The following is a 21,685-nucleotide window of genomic DNA, read 5'->3' as shown; positions in this document are numbered from 1 at the left end:
ATGACACCTTAGACTCCTATATATAGAAAGGATGTCTTGTCATTTGTATCATCAAAGAATTTTTCATTTGTGTAATGTAAAGGAGTTTTCCCCCTCAAAGAGACTTCTTTTAAAGTCGTTGATCTATCTCTTCTTCTATTTTGTGATATGCTTGCATAACATTTGATATTAGAGATTTAGATTCTATAATTTTGCTACTTCAAACATGTCATCATCGAATTTTCACTATAACTTTTTTTCCATGAAGTTTAAGAAGCTTAAATTAATATCCATTTGAGCTGAAATCTTGTTGAACCTTGTGCTGAATTTAAGATCTTGTCACACTATATTTTCGGTGATATGAGCTGGGTAAGTTAGGGTTTTTGTAGGCTCCATAATTCCATCTCAAACATGTCATTGTGGAATTTTCACTATAACGTTTTTATAAGAAAATTCAGAACTCGAAATTAAAACCCATTTAAGAAGAAATAGTGCAAAACCTTGTGTACAAATTTCAGATCTTTGTTCACTCTATTTTCAGAGATATGATCTAAGGAAGTTATCATTTTTGTAGGCTTCTGAATTCCATTGCAAACATGTGACCTTGGGAAAATATAATAACTCTCTCTCTGAGCATTAGATTCAAATTCTGTAAAAAGCGACAGAAAGAGGACAACATGTTATTTTTTGGGTATAGTTTTCAAGGCTAAAGGTGGAAACAATGACATGTGGTAGTTTGAATAGACTTGTGGATTCGGAAAGAGGACTCATTGGGATACCACAAGATGAAACTTAAGAACTTGGAGATCCAAAATTACATAGTTACAGTAATTTGAATATCGAGCTCCTAAAATCAAGAAAAAGAATGACTCGAATCAAGAAAATAGAAACATCTATTAAGAAAAAATGGATGGATGATTTGAAGAGTGCGATTGAAGCTAGGATAAATGTATTTATCTATGGCATGGAAGCTAAGATAGATGGTTTAGAAGAAAAATTTAAAGGCAACATGGAATATTTAAAGAAAGACATGAAAGGTTTGAAGGAATTCGCGATAAAGTTGCTACAAGCAAGGCTTCCTAATGGAAAAAAGGTAGTAGAGGATACTCATGGTGAGAACAAAATAAATGTTAATCATGATTTCATAGAATCTAGCGTTGTATTAAAGACCCACCATATTCCAAAGATAGATATGAGGAAGTTTGATGCCAAGGATTTGGTAACTTGGATACAAATAGATGGAGCAATATTTTGATCTACTTGATATGCATAACACACAAAATGTATGTATTGCAAATTTGTATTTAAAAACCTGTCAGTTTTCATGGTATCGATGACTTTTCTCTCATAAACAAATGGTCACTTGGTCCATTTTATGGAGGAAATGATAGAACTTTATTAGGATACAAAGAGAAAGACCTTCTTTAGCCAATTGATAAATCTCGAACAAAAAGGCTCAATGGCAGAACACACTGAGGACTTCCAAAAATTTAATATTAAGGTAATTGATATTCTAGAGGAGCATAGCATTGATGTCTTCACATGGAATTTAAAAGATAACATCTAACATGAGGTTCACCGTTGGGAACCTGATTCATTGGAGAAGGAATTCAGGGTGGCAAGAAAAGTTGAAAGAAAAATTATGGCAACAAGGAAATGTACCACACATCTCTATAAAGATGGAAGTATTTCTCCTCCTAGTCTTCCACAACCTACAAGGTTGACACCACAACAATTGGAATAAAAAATAGAAAAATGGCTTTGTTACAGTTGTGATAGCAAATACACTATGTGGTGCAAGAAAGAACATGTTGTTTCGAAATAGGAGGCATCAGATGACTTGCGAGCATCTTTCACAGCCATTGTTACTAGTGGGATGGGTTGTTCGTCTTCTAACAAGGTGTACATGGCCTCCCACATCATAGTTCCTCTGTCTCTACTGCATGTGGTATAAGAGAAAAATGGTAACATTTCAGATTTCTCATATGCAGTTCCCTTCCCTTTCTTCCCCATTGTTTCTAACGGCGTTCTCTACAAATTTTCCCTGAAATGGAGCAAAGCAGAAGTTATCAAAAAAACATGAGAGAGAATGATATTGAGAATAAATGATACAGTTAATCCCAAAAAGGTGACACGATAGGAGATATTATTTAGAATGTAGAAGAAAAGATATTGTATCATGTCGAGTCGCTTCTTAACATAAATGCCATTAAACTCATTAAATAGTCACTAAGGCTCCTTAGCATTGCTTTTATTACATATTAAATTACCACATCACAAATGGGAACTAAACACCTTTAAGGTGGGGGGTTTTAACTGCGAGAATGTTGATTTTGCGATTGTGATGCAATATCGCAAATCACATTATCACATATTTGATTGTGTGCTTTCTCAAAGTTCTTTAGAATTCTGTGGGATCCGAGATAAGCGGCATATCCTTTACCGGAGCATATTTTTCTTGAAGGAGTAATTACTTCTTAAAGTGGATTTTTACTACATAGCAGACTTAACTCTCAGTTGATAACATTTGGTTTTATTGGGTGCGGGCTTTATTGCATTTTGGAAGCTCACACATTTCATAAGATTGGACTTCTCATTAAATTGACGCGATGCAATGAGGTTTAGTTGTGTTATCACAAGATCACATCTCGCATGTTACAACATGGTTTTCGAGTTACTTCCTTTGTGTAGATTGATATGCAATTGTGATAAGCTCTTTACTTTTAGGAAATGCCTTAACTCTTAGTTTTTTAATGAAAAGTATAATGAAGTCTAAGTCAAATGCGTTGATTCATTTTATGGAAATTCACAGATTTAATTTGTTAACTAACTCTTCAATGCACTTCATCCAACGATATGCGAAACGATGAGAATTTCTAGTCTTAGAGGGTTTTGACTCGATATCTTGATTCGTTCCTAAAAATTCAAAGGAAAGAGCCTAAGTGCTAAATTTTTCTTGGAAAGGTTTTTATAAAGTGTCCCCATTTATTAATTAACATATTAATAATTAGATTAATAGATGGGGGGGTTGTTCAGTAGTAGAACAATTGGTGATTCACTCGAAGAACCGGTTATCTCTAATAATGTTTTGAAACTTTATAAAACTTCCAAAATAAATATAGTTCAGAAAATAGGTAACGCATGAAATATAAGATAAGTAACATTTCTCTTAATAAGAAAACAAAATCCACCTAATTATGATCCATTTCATTATCCTTTTCGAAATGAAAATTTCTTTGTCTACATGAGTCTTTACTTGATTTTAAAGATAACGAAGGGGGCTCATGCAGATTAGCTTTTAGATGTACTCATTTGTCACAGGTAAAGCCTCTGCCATGAGCAAGCTTCCAGAACCTCGACAGGGTTACCTTTTAACGAGAAATGATTCAGTATCCCATCCAGATAAGAGTACAATTTTTAGAGATAAATTTAGATTGATATACTTACTTATTTTTCTTTCCTTTCTAAACAATTTATTTTTTTGTTAAAAAGTTAATTTCTTTTTATCTACTTAAAGGTCATTGTCTTGGTTTGGTGTCCAAAATTGACAATGCCATTCACTGGTTGTAATTCAACTAAGCAAGCTAGCTTGTGATGAGACCCCTTGTCTTTTGATTAAAATAATATCAATCCATTATCCTATTTTTATATGCAGTATTGGTAATGTCAATTTATTACATCCCTGTGATCATAGTAATTTAGTTATTAATGAGACCTCTTATCCTTTAAGTTTAAGTATATTTTAGAATTACCCTCTATAAAGAGAAAATTTACCATATGGGGAGAATCATTGACTCAAGAGTTTTTGGATGAAAATTATAGAGCTCTGGATGCTTTTCTACAGAGAGTCTTTGCTTTGTTATAGATACTTTTCTTGATCGATGGTAAAACAAAGGTTTCTTTATAAAGTTTAAGTTCTACAAAGGAAAAGTAATTTTGGTGGAAAACAAGCAGATTTTAGAGCAATAGAACTTAGCTTATGCTTCAAATGTGAAAATTATCTTCTCAAAAGCCTCTACCTATACAAGTGAAAAGTCAAAACATAAAAGAGGTTATTATTGTAAAGGCCAAAAGTAAATGCTATTTAACTTTTATTTTCCTACAAAAAGTAAAGGCAATAGTGTACAAGGGATGGAAGAGGTTATCTTCTATGAAAAATATTTCTTCAAAATCTACCTATTAATAGGTAGAGAATCTCTCTTGCTTGATAAATCCTGCAGTAAAAAGATGGATGGGCCAATCTGTTCCACAATTTGAAATGCTCCAAGCCACATTCTTTGGAATTTTCTATGCTTACCGTTTTCCTTGTGTGCTTTATCCCACTTTAATATAAGGTCTCCGAGCTGAAAGGATTTAGGACTTACAAAATTTGCATCAAATGAAGATTTAACGAATTGTTGATGAGGCACATGTGTGATTTTAGCTTTATCTATTTCTTCTTCAAGCTTGAGGATTTTCGATTGCCTTAACTAGATAGAAGAGGAAGGAGTTTCTTAAATAAATTGAACTAGGGCTAGAGAGGGAATAGCTATATTTGTAGGGAGAACAACTTCTTTCCCATAGACCAAATTAAAAGGAGAAGTGCCTATTGATGCCTTCTGTGTTATTCGATCTTCCCATAGAGAAAATGTCAAATATTTATGCCAACTTTCCTGACTTTGATCAATGGTTCATCCAATTATTCTTATGAGATTTTTGTTTGTAGATTTGGCCAAATAATTTCCCTGACGATAATAATTAGTAGAATATTTAAGTTTAAAACCTCTTTTAAGAGAAAACTCTATCATAGCGTTGCTTGTGAAATAAGATGCACTGTCAAACATGAGGGTAGTTGGTAGACTAAATTTGGTAATAATAAATTGATCAATAAATTAAATGATATTTTCATAATTGGCTACCTTAAGTGGAATCACTTCCACCCATTTTGTGACGTAATTAGTTGTTATAAGGATATATCTATGTTTCTTTGAAGAGTGAGGAAGGATCTCACCTATTTTGTAGAGTCCCCATTGTTTAAATGGTTGTTCAATGTTGACTCGTTGTAATGCTAATGCAGGTTTCCTCTATCTTGCAATAGTTGTTTAACAAATTTTACATTTTCTTACATATACATGTGCATCTATCAATAAGGTTGGCTAATAATAGCTAGCATGCATGATTTTATGTATTGTTGTGTCTCCTCCAAAATGTCCACCAGCTGGTCCATCATGAAGTTCCTGCAAAAGCTTTTATGCGTCATATTTTTCAAGGCACCTAATAAAAATAGAATCATATTTTTTTCTAAACAACACATCATTGATGATTTCATATTGCTTAGATTTTACCCTCAAAGCCCTTTTCCTTTTATAACTATGTTTCATAGGGGCATATCCATTTTTTAAGTAAAATATGATATCAACATATTTAGATTTAGTATCATTGAGGCTTACCTCAAATATTCGTATATCGTCACATTGAGGCTTACCTCAAATATTCATATTCATATATGCTCCTGCTAACATTCTACAAAAACCTTGACCTTTAACAATTTTAGCTAGTTTGATCTCATTGTCATATTCTTGCAGTGATGTTAACCAACTTTCTCTTTTCTTGCCCAGCTCTCTTAGCATCAGCAAATTTCTCACTGCTAGGAATGGGACTATTACTTCAGTGTGAGTCTTCAGAAGGAAGGTTTTGAAATCATTTATTGATTTGAAAACATAAAAAGGTTGTTTTTCAACATATGAGTAGTTTAATTCAGGCCCCTACAAATTGGAGCTAAAAAAAGAAAGTGGTGCTTCGATTATGTCATCATTGACCCATGTCAGTATAGCTGCATATGATGTCTCGGAAGCAAAGGTATATAAAATTAAATGATTAGAAAAATTTGGGGTTGCTAAAGAGGGAGAATTTATGGTTGATTCTTTAATTAGATTAAAAGCTTCATTCTTAGTATGTACCCATTTAAAAACAAAATTTTTCTTAATCATAGATTGAAGAGGTAAAACAGTTTGTCAAAATTTAGGGACAAATCTTTTGACAAAATTTATCTAAGCTAGGAAGTATTGCATGGATTTTTTGTTATGAGGTAAACAGATTTCGGAAATTTCTCTTATCCTATCAGGATCGATAGGAATTCCTTCTTTGGATACGATAAATCCAAGGATATTTCCTTCACTCAAAGAAAATAAAGATTTCTTAGGATCGAGAGAAACTCCATATCTCTGATGTTATAAAACCAACTCACAAAAAGATAGAAAAGAAAGATCAATGCCTTAGAATTGAGCCTCTTCGAGGGGGAACCTCCTTTACATTACATGAATGAACAATTATTGGATGATACGAATGAATAAACCTCCTTTCTATATATAGGAGTCTAAGGGGTCACAATATAATAAAATCCGACATAACAATAATAATATAAGGGCACAACAATAACAATAAGGGTTACAATGACAATAGTAATCGGGGAATCACTAGAAGTATAGGGACATAACATGATCCTCTCCTTAAAAAAAGTGTTTTCCTCAATGATTGAGTAGTTTTGGATGCTTCTATATAAAATTTTCATCCTCCCATGTGGAATCTTCAGTGGATAAGCTCTTCCACTTGACAAGATGCTCTGAAATTGATTGATTTCATAGTTATTGAGTTCTTGTTTCTGTGACTGCTTTAGGTTCCAATAATATTTTTCGTTCCTCATCAAGTTCTGGTAATATTGTTTGAACTGGGAGCTTTTCACCAATAACCTTATTTAAGCATGAAACATGCAAAACCAAGTGCACTCGGGAAGCTGCTGGAAGCTTCAATTTGTATGTCATAGTACCAATATTTTGCAATACCTTGTAAAAACCATAATACTTTGGTGATAATTTCTTAACCTTCTTAGCTTTCTTGAGGGACATTTGTTTATATGGTTGTAGCTGTAGAAATTCCCAGTCACCTATATCAAACCTTATTTCGATGTGATGTGGATCTACCTGTTGTTTCATTCTATTATGTGCCAAAGTTAGTTTATCCTTTAAGAGTTGGAGAACTTGTTGTTGATGCTCGATGTGATCTTCCACTACTTAAACCTTAGAATTTTCTCTTAAATATGATGTGGTGGATGGTTGGTGATATCCATAAAGTGCCATAAATGGGATCATTTTTGTTGCAGTATGGAAGGAAGTGTGATACCACTATTCAGCCAAAGGAAACCATTTCACCCATTATTTCTATTTATTAGATACAAAGCAACGAAGACATCCTTCCAAACATTTGTTTAGTATCTCAATTTTCCCATCATATTGAGGATGATAAGGTAAGCTATAGCTAACTGAGTACCAAGATAAGAAAATAATTATGTCCAAAAATTCCCAGTGAGAATGGCATCTCTGTCGCTTACAATAATCTTTGGGTTTCCATGTAGCTTTTGAATTGTTTCCATAACTAAAGTAGAAACTATACTGGCTTTAAATGGATGAGATAATGCAAAAACGTGTGCATACTTGGTAAGTCTACCAACTATCACCATGATGACACTCTTTCCTTCATACTTAGGTAAACCTATGATGAAATCCATTGAAACCTCCTCCCAATGTTGACTTGGAATGGATAAAGGTTGTAATAGACCCGAGGTCTTAATTGTTTCAACTTTATTTTGTTGGAAAACCAAACATTCTGCCACAAAATTTTGAATATCAGATTTAAGGCCATCCCAAAAAAAAGTCCTTCTTAACCCTATGGTAATTTTTAAAAATCCTGAATGCCCTTCTAAGGGAGAGGCGTGCAATTCCATAAGAATCTTTTTTTTGAGTTGGGAATTCTGACATAGGTATAAGCAATCTTTCTACCATAACGAATAATTTTTTTAGCTAAATCTATGAGATGTACTAGGACCTTGTTGTAGCTTTTGAATGAGTTCCCACACTTCTTAGTCATTCTTCCATTCATCCCTCACTTTGTTTATCTAATCTGGTTGGATAATAGAAATGGCATGAAGCTATGCTTCCACATCCTCATCCTTTCTTGAGAGTGCGTTTGCCACAACATTGATCTTCCCTTTTTTGTATATGGTTTGAAAGTCATAATCCAACATCTTTGTGACCCGTTTTTGCTACTCTTTTGAAGATAATTTTTTTTTCTAAAATGTAGTTAAGACTATCATGATTCATTTTTACCTTGAAGTGTCTTCCCATTAGGTAGGGTCTCCATTTCCTAAGTGCATGTAGTATTGCCAACATTTCCTTCTCATAAGTAGCTTTGTGTAAATAATTTCGTTTGATTGGATGACTTTTGGAACAAATGGGTCTTTCTTCTTGCATTAAAACAACACCAATTCCATTTCCTGAGGCATTACATTCCACAATAAAGGTTTTTGTGAAGTCCAGGGTAGCTAAGACCGGTGCTTGGTACATTGCCTCTGTAAGATGATCAAAGTCCTTTGTTGCTTCTGGAGTCCATAAAAATGCATCCTTCATCAATAATTTTGTTAGAGGTGCTATTATTCTCCCATAATTCTTAACAAGAATGTGATAATATGCTGTCAACCTAAGAAATCCTTGCAGATGATTTATGGATGTGGGTATTTTCCATTCCTTAATGGATTTATTTTTTCTAGGGTGTATCTTAACACCTTCATGAGATACAATATGACCCAGATATTCCACCTCTTGTACTCCAAAGAAATATTTGAACCTTTTTGCATATAATTTCTCCTCCTCCAATAGTTTGAGCACCCTATCAACATGTTGAAGATTATATTTCCAAGCTATTCTATAGATTAGTATATCATCAAAAAATACTAACCCAAATTTTCTAAGGAAGGGTTTGAAAATGGAATTCATCAAACCATGAAATGTGGAAGGTGCATTGGTAAGGCCAAAAGGCATGACTAAAAATTCATAATGACCCTCATGAGTTCTAAATGTTGTTTTTGGAATGTCTTCAGTCTTCATTCTGATTTGATGATATCCTGAACGAGATCTAACTTGGTGAAGTAAATTGATCCATGAAATTTATCCAATAGTTCATCAATGATAGGAATGGGAAATTTATCTTTGATAGTGAGCTTGTTGAACTCCCTATAATCCAGACACATGCGCCATGATCCATCCTTATTGTGAACCAATACTACAGGAGTAGAGGAAGAACTTTGACTAAGTGGAATTATACAAGCCTCTAGCATTGTTGCAACCACACGTTCGATTTCATTCTTTTGGGCATAGGGATATTTGTAAGGCCTGATGTTTGGAGGAACACTTCCTGGAATCAAATGAATAGCATGATCATGATCACGAATAGGTGGGAGACCTTTGGGAGCCTCAAATACCTTAGAATGATTGTGCAAGGCTTTTTGGAGATCTGGAGAAACAGATGATTTTCATGTGGGAACCTCTAGCAAACATAATTGTGCAATTACGCCTCATATTTATTTCTTTAGAAGCTTTTTAATTACGTTAGATATGATTATTTTTCCTGGTTTCCCTCCGATACCTCTTACATCAAATTCCTTTCCTTTCAAAGACAATTTCATGAAAAGTTCTTGAAAATTAAAATCTATTCTACCCAAGGATTGTAGCCATTGGACTCTTAGTACAACATCAGCACCACACATTGGAATGGAAAGCATTGGGCTATTCAATACATATTGTCCCTTGGATAGCTTGATAATATGGAACTTTCCAGAGCAATTTATGGCTCATCCACTTGCAACCATCTCTTGACACTCTCGTGCTGGATATAGGAAGCAATTCAATTCCTTGGCTATCTTACAATGAATAAAATTATGGGTACCGCCTGAATCAATCAACACTATTACATTTTCCTTCTTGATATGTTCTTCTATGTTGATAGTTGGAGGAGTGGTAATTTCGGCCAATGCATTACAAGATATGTTCGTATGCATTTCTTCTTTATCTGGGGTTTATTCCTCATGTATATCCTCTTCTATTGACATTTCTTGTTCTATTTCTTCCTCCTCTTCACAATCTATGTAAAACAATTTCTCCTCAACACACTTATGACCTTTGGTGTATTTTATATCACAACTGTAATAAAGCCCTTGTACTCTTTTTTCTTCCAATTGTTTGGGTGTTAATCTTGTAGGTTGTGGAAGCCTAGGGGAAGCAACACTTCCATCCTTATAGTTGTGAGTGGTAGGCTTCCTTGTTGCCATAATTTTTCTTTCCAACCTGAATCCCTTCTCCAATGAGTCAGGTTCCTTAAGGCGAACCTCATGTTGGATGTTATATTTTAAAGTCCCTATGAAGACATCAGTTTGATGCTCCTCTAAAATATATTTCACCCTTATATTCAATTTTTGGAAGCCCTTAATGTGCTCCATAATTGAACCCTTTTGTTTGAGGTTTATCAATTGCCTAAAAAAAGTGTTTCTTTTGGTATCCTCATAATGTGCTATCATTTCTTCTGTAAAAATTCCCCAAGTGACAATTTGTTTACGAGAAAAAAGCCATCGATACCATACAAACTGATTTGGTTCCAAACATAAGGTTGCAACGCATACATTTTGTGTGTTTTGCACATTATGGAGATCGAAGTGTTGCTCCATATATAGTATCCATGTTACAGGATCCTTTCCATCAAACTTCCTCATATCGATATTTGGAACTGGTGGGTCTTCAATCCAACATTAGAGACTATAAAATCATGATTAACATATCTTTTGTTCTCATCATGAGTTTCCTTTACTACCCTTTCACCATTAGTAAGCATTTCTTGTAGCAACTTATTCAAATCTATTTTCAAACCTTCCATCGTAGCGTCCATGCCATTCATATTAGCTTCCATTCCATCCATATTAGCTTCTGCACCATCCATCTTAACTTGCATGGCATTTATATTAGCTTCCACGCCATTCATCCTAGCTTTGGTTACCCTTTGTGAGAGTGAAATTTGTTGCACTTCGTCTCGTAATTTTGATATATCATGTTGCATTTCTTCCTCTCCTTCATGAGTCATGCTAGAGCTTTTAGTTTCCTTAGTAGGCATTTCCATTTTCTTTATTTGGGGCATAAATTAATGATAATTATGCTTCACTATGCCCTTTGAACTTCAACCTAATTTTTCAACCCAAACTTATGAAAAATTTTGAAAATACTACACACCTTTTTTTTCGCTTTGTAGAAGCTAAATATTGAATCTATTATATATGTTATTGTGGATCTCCAAGATTTTCAATCTCTTCTTTCAGCAGCCCTCTAAGTCTTCTTTCTAGTGCCACCAGTATGATCAAAATTGGATTATCCAAAAAAGATTTATTCCCAATTTTCCACGATGACCTGATTATATAACTTTTCAGTAGAGAAAACTTGTACGATGTGTGAATTTTGCAACCTTCGGATTTGAAAATAATTCACCAAAAACTATAGTTCGTCCTCTTTCTATAACTTCTTATGAAATTTCAAGATGATGCTTAGAGAGAAAGTTATTATGATTCTCCCAAGGTCACCTATTTGGAATGTAATTCGGGAGTTTTCAAAAAGCCTAACTTCCTCAAGTCATATCTCCAAAAATATAGCAAGACAAGTTCTAAAATTTAGACCTGATGTGCAAAACAATTTTCGCTCAAATGGGATTTTTTTCAGCTTATGAAACATCATCGAAGAAAAGCTATAGAGAAATGCCACGATGACCTATTTCAAGTAGTGAAACCCTAGAATATAAAGCATTATAGCAAATGTTATGAAACCAGCTCACAAAAAGATAGAAAAGAAATATCAACACCTTAGAATTCAGCCTCTTCAAGGGGGAAACCTCCTTTACATTAAACAAATGAACAATTCTTAGATGATACAAATGACAAAACCACCTTTCTATATATAGGAGTCTAAGGGGTCACAATATAATCGAAGCTAACATAACAATAATAATATAAGGGCACAACAAGAACAATAGTGGGCTTCTATGGGGCAAAATAATAACAATATGGCGACAATAGTGGCACAACAATAAAAATAAGGGCTACAATGACAATAGTAATGGGGGAATCACTTGTATTATAGGGACCTAACCTCTGACAATGCTCAAAGATTTTCCTTAAATCATCTAAATGATTATTGCGCTTTTTGGAATACACAATTATGTCATCTAAATAAATTACCATTGCTTTGCCCACCAAACCTTTGAAAGCTATGTCCATGGCTCTCTGAAATGTTGCACTAGCATTGATTAATCCAAATGGCATCTTTTAATAGGCATAGGTGGCCCATTTGGTTCGAAATGTAGCCTTTATCCGGTCATCTGAATGTACTAAAATATGATTATAACCTGAAAATCCATCCAAGAAAGACATCAATTATGAGCCTGCAACTGATTGCAGTATCTATTCCATATGGGGCAATGGAAATTTGTCCTTCTGACAAGCTTTGTTGAGGTTCCAAAAGTCTATACATATTCGAATATCACCATTCTTTCTTCTAACTGGGACAAGGTTAGAAACCCACCTTGAATGCATTACACGAAAAGTTATTTTGTCTTTGAGAAGCGTATTCAATTCATATTTGATCTAGTTTTATAAATTCGTATGAATCTTTCTCAACTTCTGTTGCATGATATTTTCATCAGATATCATGGGAATGGTATGTTGAATGATGGAAGTATCATATGTATTGAGATATTTATAATTCCAAGCAAAAACATTTTTGTATCTCTTTAACAATTGAACAAAGGCTGACCTTTCATCTAGCACAAGACCAAGTCCTAGATTGATATTTTGAGGTTTAAGTTCAGTTCCAAGAAACTAATTCAAATCTCAAAGTTGAACATTGAAGCTTTGAGTTAGTGGGTTTCTTGAACCTGTCCTTAAGATCATATAAGTCTTCCAGCATAACCATAGATTTAGGCATGGAATTTGCAGTCATTTATTGCTTAAGTTTTTTGTCATGTTGATCTTCATCAATTATCTGGTCATCGTAAGAGCCTTCGAATGTTAGAAAACTTATGATATCAAAATAATTATTAAAGACTCGCCAATTGGTAATATGATCGGGAATAGAAGGGATAAAAAATACTTCAATCGAAAAGTGGTCTGGACTATAATCTCCTGGTGGAATGAGCTTGGATGCAACATTAGCAAAAAGATTAGCACTTGAATTTTGGAGTCTTGGGATAGGGGAAATGTTAAAGGCTATAAAATGAGAGTTAAGGTCCTTGACAAATGATTGATAATGTTTTAAGTGTCCAGAGAGGTAGTGTATAGTATTCCTTACCTACTTAATTACAATTTTTTAATCTCCAAACACTTGAAGATACTTGATGTTATGTCTGATAGCTTTATACAAACCTTCAACTAATGCTTCATATTCATCAGTGTTATTTATGCATTCAAATTCATGTCTGCATGCTAGCATAGTTTCTCCCCTTCTGGGCTAACTAATATGCATCTTGCTCTAGCTCCATCATTATATCTGGATCCATCAAAATATAATTTCCAAAATAAAGACTTAACAACAGGTCTATCTACAAAATTTATACATTTAGAAGAATCTGTTTGAAAGTAATTTTCAACTTGTGATATATCATAATTTTCCAAGAAGGGTGAGGTATATGCATAAAAACTTTCTAGAAATGATTTCAACTGAGTAATTTCCAATGATATTGTTGTTGTATGTGACTCGTTCATTTCCTCCCTCCAATTTTGTGACTATATACTGTTAAAGTTTCTCTCAGACAATCCTTATTTGATTTGGCTTACAGTTATAAGGAAGCCACATGTGGGACTAGTCAGTTGCAAAATATCCATGAAGCTTTTCTGACCACTCTCTGCTAAGGATTAAGCCGTAGAATTTTGGGATATCAGCCACAAGGATGTCAATAACTTGACTCAATTTTGGGTTTGATGAGAGTCAAATAGTGACTTCATTGAGTTCCCCTATAACTTCGACTTGAGATTGATCTAACTGCACAATGCGAACATCAGATTTTTGGGACTCCACATTCAATTTCACACAAACTGTTCTTGGTAGAATGTTGGATGAAGCTCCAGAATCAATTAAACAATTGTGTATATTTTTATTTAAAACCTCAAAATTCGAAAGAAATTAAGGTGTATGGGATTCGGATCTTCCTCCTATTAGAGAAATGTTAGTTGAACTAATTTTATCTAATGAGGTATTAGGAGGCCTTCCCATTTCTTGAGCATCCTGTGAGATTACAGCATCGGGAAGAGGAGGAATAGGGACTACTTTTAGTTATTTGAGAAATAGCTTCTGTTGATGTTTTAACATGCTAAGCTCATGGAATATAATATTAGCCCTAGTATTTTTCATATCTTCAACGATGTTGCATTCCATTTCATCTAAGACTAATAGGGTTTTAGCTAAAGGTGAAGAAATAGATTGAGGAGGAGTGGTTTGAGTGGATTTGGGGGAAGATTTCTTACCTATTACTTTATCTTTAGGAGATGGAGTTGATGCTTTCTGTTTTGGATTTTTTTATGGCAAATCAACAATGCTTCTACTCCTGGTGGTGATAGGTAATGCTTCTTGTGCTTCTTCATTAGGAAGGATAAAATCCCACATTCCTTGTAATTCAACTACTTCTTCATCATCAGTTTGTTCTTCAACTATTCAGATTTCCTCTTCCTCTACATCTGATTCAACATTTGATATGGTACTTGGAGGCTTAGGATTTGAGGAAGGGTTTCTTTTTTATGGTATGTAATATTTCCTTGAGAAAGTCTTAGCTACCTATTTTTTGATGTCGACCATTTCATTGGCCATGGCTTTTAGGACCTTTTGCAATCCTTCAAGATCAAAAGGATCTTTAGCTAATTTTTTCTTAGATTCGTCTCTAAAATTTACCTTCTTGGAATTTTGTTCTTCTAATACATTATATTTTTCTAAACCTAAAATGTGTTTTTCTATGGCTATGGCTTCTTTCATGTTTTCTTCCAAAGTTGGTTTGGTAGCCCTATCAACAAAAATAGCTGCATTAGAGAGAAGAGCAGAAATCTACCATTCATTTTTGTTTTCATCACTGGGTTTGGATGTCATTGGGATTTTATTCAATAACTTATTAAGTTATGAAATAAATTCCTCAATTAGTTATCTAGGTCCAAATTTCAAGTTAGAGAGATCATTGAGAAGAGTAGTTATCGATCGGTCATCTCCAAACATGGTTAAGAACTCCTCTTGGAAGGCATCCCAACCATTAATGGAACAAGATGGTAATGAAAAACACCATGATCCTTTTGATCCTTGTAAAGTATAAGGGAATAATCTTGCAACAACATCTCCTTCTACCACAGCATTCAGATTTATGGACAACATAAAATTGTTTATGTGTTCTTTAGCAAGCACACCATCACTAAGGTTAAATTTTGGCAACCATTTCACTATGTGCATGGGTAATGGATATAATGGTCCTACCAGTCAAATAATTCCTCGATTTGTCCATGGTATTTGAGCCATAAAGGGTATCTATATAGAGGGAGATGTGCAATTGGTTGAAGGTTATTAGGTAGAGGAGGTTTGTGCTCTAGTACGAGTGTAAACCACAATGTGGGGTTTTGAAGTGAATAATTGATTTTGTGATGAAGTGGATGGAATGCATGAAGGTGCTTCACGTGATGATGAGAGAACATCACTATGAGCTTCAGATTGTGTTTTCATAGTTTTCCTTCAGTTTGGTAGGGGGAATTCAAATGGGGGGATCGCAAATTTTTCACTTTGTGATCTAGTTAACCTTTGAGAGGAAGGAAACTTAGAAGTAACACTAGCTTGGGATAACTCAGATTCTTCTTGAGATATTGAAATCCCCTGTAGTTTGCAGATTAAAGACTGTACCTGAGGAGTTTCAATAGAATAAGATTGATCTAACTTCTTTGCGACCTCAGTAGTGGATTCTAAGGATTTATTTACAACTTCTCGCCTAGGATTTAGGGATTTAGAATGTGACCAAGAAGTTGGAGGTGATGGTGTGGGATTTCTACTCTTGGAATGGCTTATTGATTTAGATTTTCTTCCTATTCATAGTTAGGCCCTCCTTCTAGTGCCAAAATGTTGAAGTGTTGAAAATCATTGTGACAACATGGGGGAAACTACTCAGTCCAGACCTTGAAAGAAAGTCCTTTTTCATTTGCTATAGTGGCTTCGACTAGGGATAATGGGACTAGTTTCCCATAAAATATTTGACATCGATGGTCGGATGATAATGATGTAATAGGAAATGATTAAGCTAAGTTTAATCTAATCTAACTTTTAAACACATGCATATATCCTATTTTAAGACTATTTAACTATAAGTATACCCGGGAATCAAATACGATATGCAATCTACAATGATGTCTTATAGTAATTGGTAATAAAGATCATTCAATAGTAACATGAAATTAAATCATTTAACAATAATCTTGTTGGTTAAATAGTTATACAAAATGATTAAGAAAAATATATCGCATATAAAATCGTTCATGTATCCACAACAGAATGATAGCTAACATCATGGAGAAGTGTAATAATGCTAGAACTATAATTCCGACTTTCATAGATAAAACAATTGAACAATAAGTATTGCTTGATACGTAAACAAAACATAATCATAAGATAAAATTACCATATATGATAAGTCTAGCTCGTGTTCTTCAGCAATATTGACCCATTCTAACAGCAGAAAAGTGTATTTCAGTAGAGCATGCTAGATATTTAAAGAAAATAGATCATGTTCCATTCATTTCATCAAAACCTCCTCAAAAGTATAAAAGTGGAATGTTTTGAAAAGTGTTTTTGATAAAAAAATCTTGGCCCCTCTCTAAATGCATGAGAGAGGTTTAAATACTAAACTATATGAATTAAAATAGATTATTACATAAAATAGTTGATGAGGTTTAGATGAACTTCCTTAGAATATGCAAAACAAAAAAACTAAAAGAGAAATAAATAAATGACTAGCTCCTTTCAACTTGATCTCTAAGATAGCAAATATCAATGATTGGCTTGAGCTGAGGTGGTTGGCTCATTGTATATTTTAACTGCCTAGAAAATAAGGCATTTGTTATTGTTGGCACGATCTTTTGTGTAGATGTTGTTAAACATCTCAGAGTCACAAATTGGCTGTGTGGTTTCACTAAAAACTACGAGTATGCCTCCCAATTCAGCTTGTTTAACTGTTTGATTGCCTCCTCCTTTTCTTGCGCTGTCTATTTCTACTATTGCTCTAGCTTCTGGCATTAGGAAGAAATTATGGTACACATTCCTTAACCAAATTGGTGCCATGAAGATTTTAGTTAATGGCTTCTATTATATTGTTTTCCACTGGCATTGCTATTGTTGTTTCCCTTTCCACCTACTTCAATTGAGAATCCCAATCTATGAATAGAACATCTTTATGAGACTCTTCGAGCTTTGGCAAGTCAGTCTTCCTCCCATCCTCTGATTCTTGCCAGGTGATAAACTCAGAAACCCTTTTGTGAATTTTGTCATATTCGAGCCTCGTATCAATAACATTGTTTGTTAATTTATCACTGGTCTAGCAATAAGGATTTAGCTACGAGATTTCCTAGCAAAATACTTCCTTTTGCTGCATTGGTAAGGAATTGAAGCTCAGCGCTTCTTTGATCAATTTGTCAATTTGTGGATTGTCTCTAAGTTTATTTATCATGGCTTGTATCTACAAATCCCTTTCTCCTAAGTTGGCTTGATGTTGCATTCTAATCTATTCGAATTCCTTTTGGAGCTAGGCTAGTTGCAACTTTTCTTGCTGATTAAATGTTTCTTGGGCTAATTGTTGTTCTAGTAGCAGAATTCTTCGTTCTCTCTTTAAGCAGGATTTGGACCTCTCTCACCTTATCAATATTTTTTTTGGCATGGGCTCCCGTGAATTGCAACAGTTTTGTGAGATTCTTAGATGGGTCAATAGGTGAGTCTTTCCATACGATGTCCACTGGTTCATTTTCTCAAGTTGTAACAGCTACAACATCCAGGTTCCTTTTCTTCCTTTGTCTCTTGACTACAAAATTGTGGGTAGGGCTATAGAATACATCTAGAGGAGGTATTTCTTAAATTCTTAAAACAATTTCTGAAGTAGGAGTAGCATGAATGATCTCAACATCTTGAGTGCCTATAGTTCTTTCCTCTCTTGGTTTTGGATGGGGCTTATGCTGGGTTTGCTTGGGAGTTTGCATTCCAAATTTTTGTTGAGGTTTTGTATCTGTGTGGAGCTTTTTGTTGAAATATTCCCATTCTTTTTTGAGGTCAATGACTAGAGCATTACCTAGCTATGTTAAAGTAGAAACCACTTAAGCTTGTTTTTTTGTTTTGGCCTACTCGATTGTCTCCTCTGTACTTTGAGTTGTGTCTTTTTCAGATTCTTTATTGGTGTTTCCTCCCCCATTTTGAGACTATTGCTCTGAGTGCACCGACTCATGCGTAGATCTCTCTTCGGTTTCTTCTTGAAAGTTTTCTTTGGAACTGCCCTCCAAGATTACACTGGGAGTTGGCTCCCTTATTGGTTCAATCTGTAGTAGGTCCAATGGGACCTTTAATAATCTATTTTTCCTGTACACATGGAAAGCCTCAACATCCTCCCAGGTCAAAAGTAGAGATTCCATATGCAAAACATGTGAAAATGTTTCTCCCTATAGGAAGAGGTCATCGAAGGCGTTCTCTTCGTGGGTGAACTATTTAACTTTTAGCATAGAAGTAAAATCCTTAAAAAAATTGTTTTTGTCATACTGCCTTTCCACTTCCATCCCATATTGGGAAATTGAGAACAAAAACAGATTGCATCCATAACAAAATCACTCATGAAAAATGAGGGATAAACCCTTAAAGAGGAACTTCTTTTTCTTCTATATTCTATAATAGCATTTGCCAAAATAGTTGATAAAATTTGAGCCTAGTTCATTATTGTTGCATTCACTGCTCCATCTATCAATGGGAGGCAATCCATTGAAATCTTGGTGCTATCGAGTCTACCGAATAACCTACATATCATTGCTGCTAAAAAACTATGGCGGGGGGAAATAGATTTTGTGGAGTACTTACGAGTTTTATCCTATTTGAGCTTTCCCTTGCTTGATTTCCAAGTCTGCATGAATTCTGACGGGTCCTCATTTTCTATAGAAAATTTCCAAAGGAACTACTTGGTGTAGAACTTTTGTGGCTCAGATAACTGGTACATTAGTCGTAGGTTGTCTGCTGAGAAAGACCCCATGACCTCTTTCCAGTGATTCTTGAATGTTCAGTATGTGATGTCTACCTCGTCAACTACCCATTTGACCATGTCCATGTATGGGATTATTTTTGGTCATGCAGCTATGCGGTGAAGGAAACATGTTGTTTCAAAATAGGAGGCATGAGATGACTCCTGAGCATTTGTCATGGAATTTGTTACTAGTGGCCTGGGCTTCTCTTCTTCTGAAAATTTGTACATGGCCTCCCATGTCGTAGTTCCTCTGTCTCTGCTGCATGCGGTATCAGAGAAAAGCGGCACCATTTATGATTTCTCACATGCATTTCCCTTCCCTTTCTTCTCCATTGTTTCTAACGATGTTCTCTATGGATTTTTATTGAAATGGAGTAAAGAGGAAGTTATCAGATAAACATGAGCAATAACGATAGTGAGAATAAATGATACAGTTAATCCCAAAAAGGTGACAAGATAGGAGCTATTATTGAGAATGCAGAGGATAATATATCGTATCATGTTGAGTCGTTCCTTAACATAAATAGCCACTAAGGCTCCTTATCATTGCTTTTATTACTTATTAAATTACTACATCACAAACAGGAAGGAAAAACCTTTAAGGTGCGGGGTTTTAACTGCGAGAATGTCGATTTTGTGATTGCGATGCAATATCACAAATCGCATTATCGCATATTTGACTGTGCACTTTCTCAATGTTCTTTAGAATTCTACGGTATGCGAGATAAGTGTGGTATCCTTTATTGTTTTGAGCATATTTTCTTGAAGGAGTAATTACTTCTTGAAGTGGATTTTCACTACGTAGCAGACTTAACTCTCAATTTGTAACATTTTCTTTTATTGGGTCTGGGATTTATCGAATTTACGAAGCTCGCACATTTCATAAGATTGTACTTTTAAGTAAATTGACGCGATGCGATGAGGTTGAGTCATTCTATCACAATATCGTATCTCATATGTTACAAAATTCTTTGTGAGTGGCATCGTTTTTGTACACCGATATGTGATTGTGGTAAATCCTTTACTTATACGAAATTCCTTAACTCTTAGTTTTTAATGAAAATTCTAATGAAGTCTAATTCAAATGGGGTGATTCATTTTATCACAATTCATAGATTTCATTTGTTAACTAACTCTTCAACGCACTTGGCCCAACGATATGCGAACCAACGAGAATTGCTAGTCTTAGAGGGTTTTGAATCGATATCCTGATTTATTCCTAAAAATTCAAAGGAAAGCACCTAAGTGCTAATTTTTTCTTGAATATTTTTTTATAAAGGGTCCCTGTTGGGCTCCAAAAATGCCACTCATTACCATACATTTTTCACCTATGCTTCCATTATTTCACTCACTATTCATCAATTTGTCACTCCATTTTTCCTACTATTCACCATTAATGGGTCTCATTCATATTTTCCAAATATTGTTTATTTTTAAGCATTTTTTAGAGAAATTCTTGATTAAATATTAGAAAATAATATATTTTACTTTATATATGGAAAGTGGGTTGTTTTGGTGACATGTGTAGGTTCCAAGGAAGCTTCCAGGGAGTCTTTATGTGGCTATGAATGATCAAATTCGAATTTGAAAAGATAAGCTTCATGGAGGAGATCATGGAGGATAGGGTTATGTGTCATCATTGGTTGAGAAATATGTGGGTCAAAGGAGAGAATAGTGGGTTTACATTTATGAGGTTGTTATCTTAGTTTTTGTATAAATAGGAGCACCTCCTCCATTCCAAAGGGGAGGACTCTTAGAGCATTGTATCCAATTGATGATGGAATAGAATAAAGCTTCATTTTGCATATATTTCTATTATGTAGTTATAGATATAAATTTTTCATACATTTCCATTATGTAGTTTTATTTCCATTATGTAGTTTTTAGATATAAGTTTGCTTAATGTAGTATATGGAATAATTTGTCTTGTTCTTAGGAGAATTGAGCTCACTCTAAAAGGATGAGAGAAACATATTATTTCATATTAGATCTTATTTCATTTACTTGTTTAGATGTTTGAGGATTTGTTTGTGATTGATGAATGAGTTTTAAATTAGAATATAATCAACATATGAGAGGACAACTAAGGGTCTAAGTTAGGCTCTCTCTCTCTATTTGATTTGTATGATAATTGAAATTCATTCTTTTGCTTTTATGTTTCAAGTATCATATGAGGAGATACCAAGAGTCTAAGTTAGGCTCTCTCTCCATTGATTTATATGGTAATTGAAATTCATTCTTTTATGCTTTTAAGTTTTAAGTTATTTCATTTCTTATGTTTATGGATGAATCTTAGTTTAGTTTGGATTAGTACATGAGAGGACAATCAAGAGACTAAGTTAGTCTTTCTCTCTCTCTGAATCTGAACAACAATTAAAGTTCATTCTCTTTTCTTTATTTCAAGTTTCTGGTTTTATGAATGATTTCTCTATGATACTATAGGGAAGGACAACCAGGACCTCCTTAGTTAGGAACCTCTTCCCTTGCATATTGTATTGAATCGTAAATAATTTCATTAGACATAGAGTTAGTTGCCTACTCTTGCATATATATTGCTAGCACCATCACAAGCTTACGAGTT

Source organism: Pinus tabuliformis, chromosome 2_1 (genome assembly GCF_031772625.1).
Source record: "Pinus tabuliformis cultivar Carrire ecotype Pingquan chromosome 2_1, CPIR1, whole genome shotgun sequence".
NCBI lineage: Eukaryota > Viridiplantae > Streptophyta > Pinopsida > Pinales > Pinaceae > Pinus > Pinus tabuliformis.
This window is presented reverse-complemented; position numbering follows the sequence as displayed.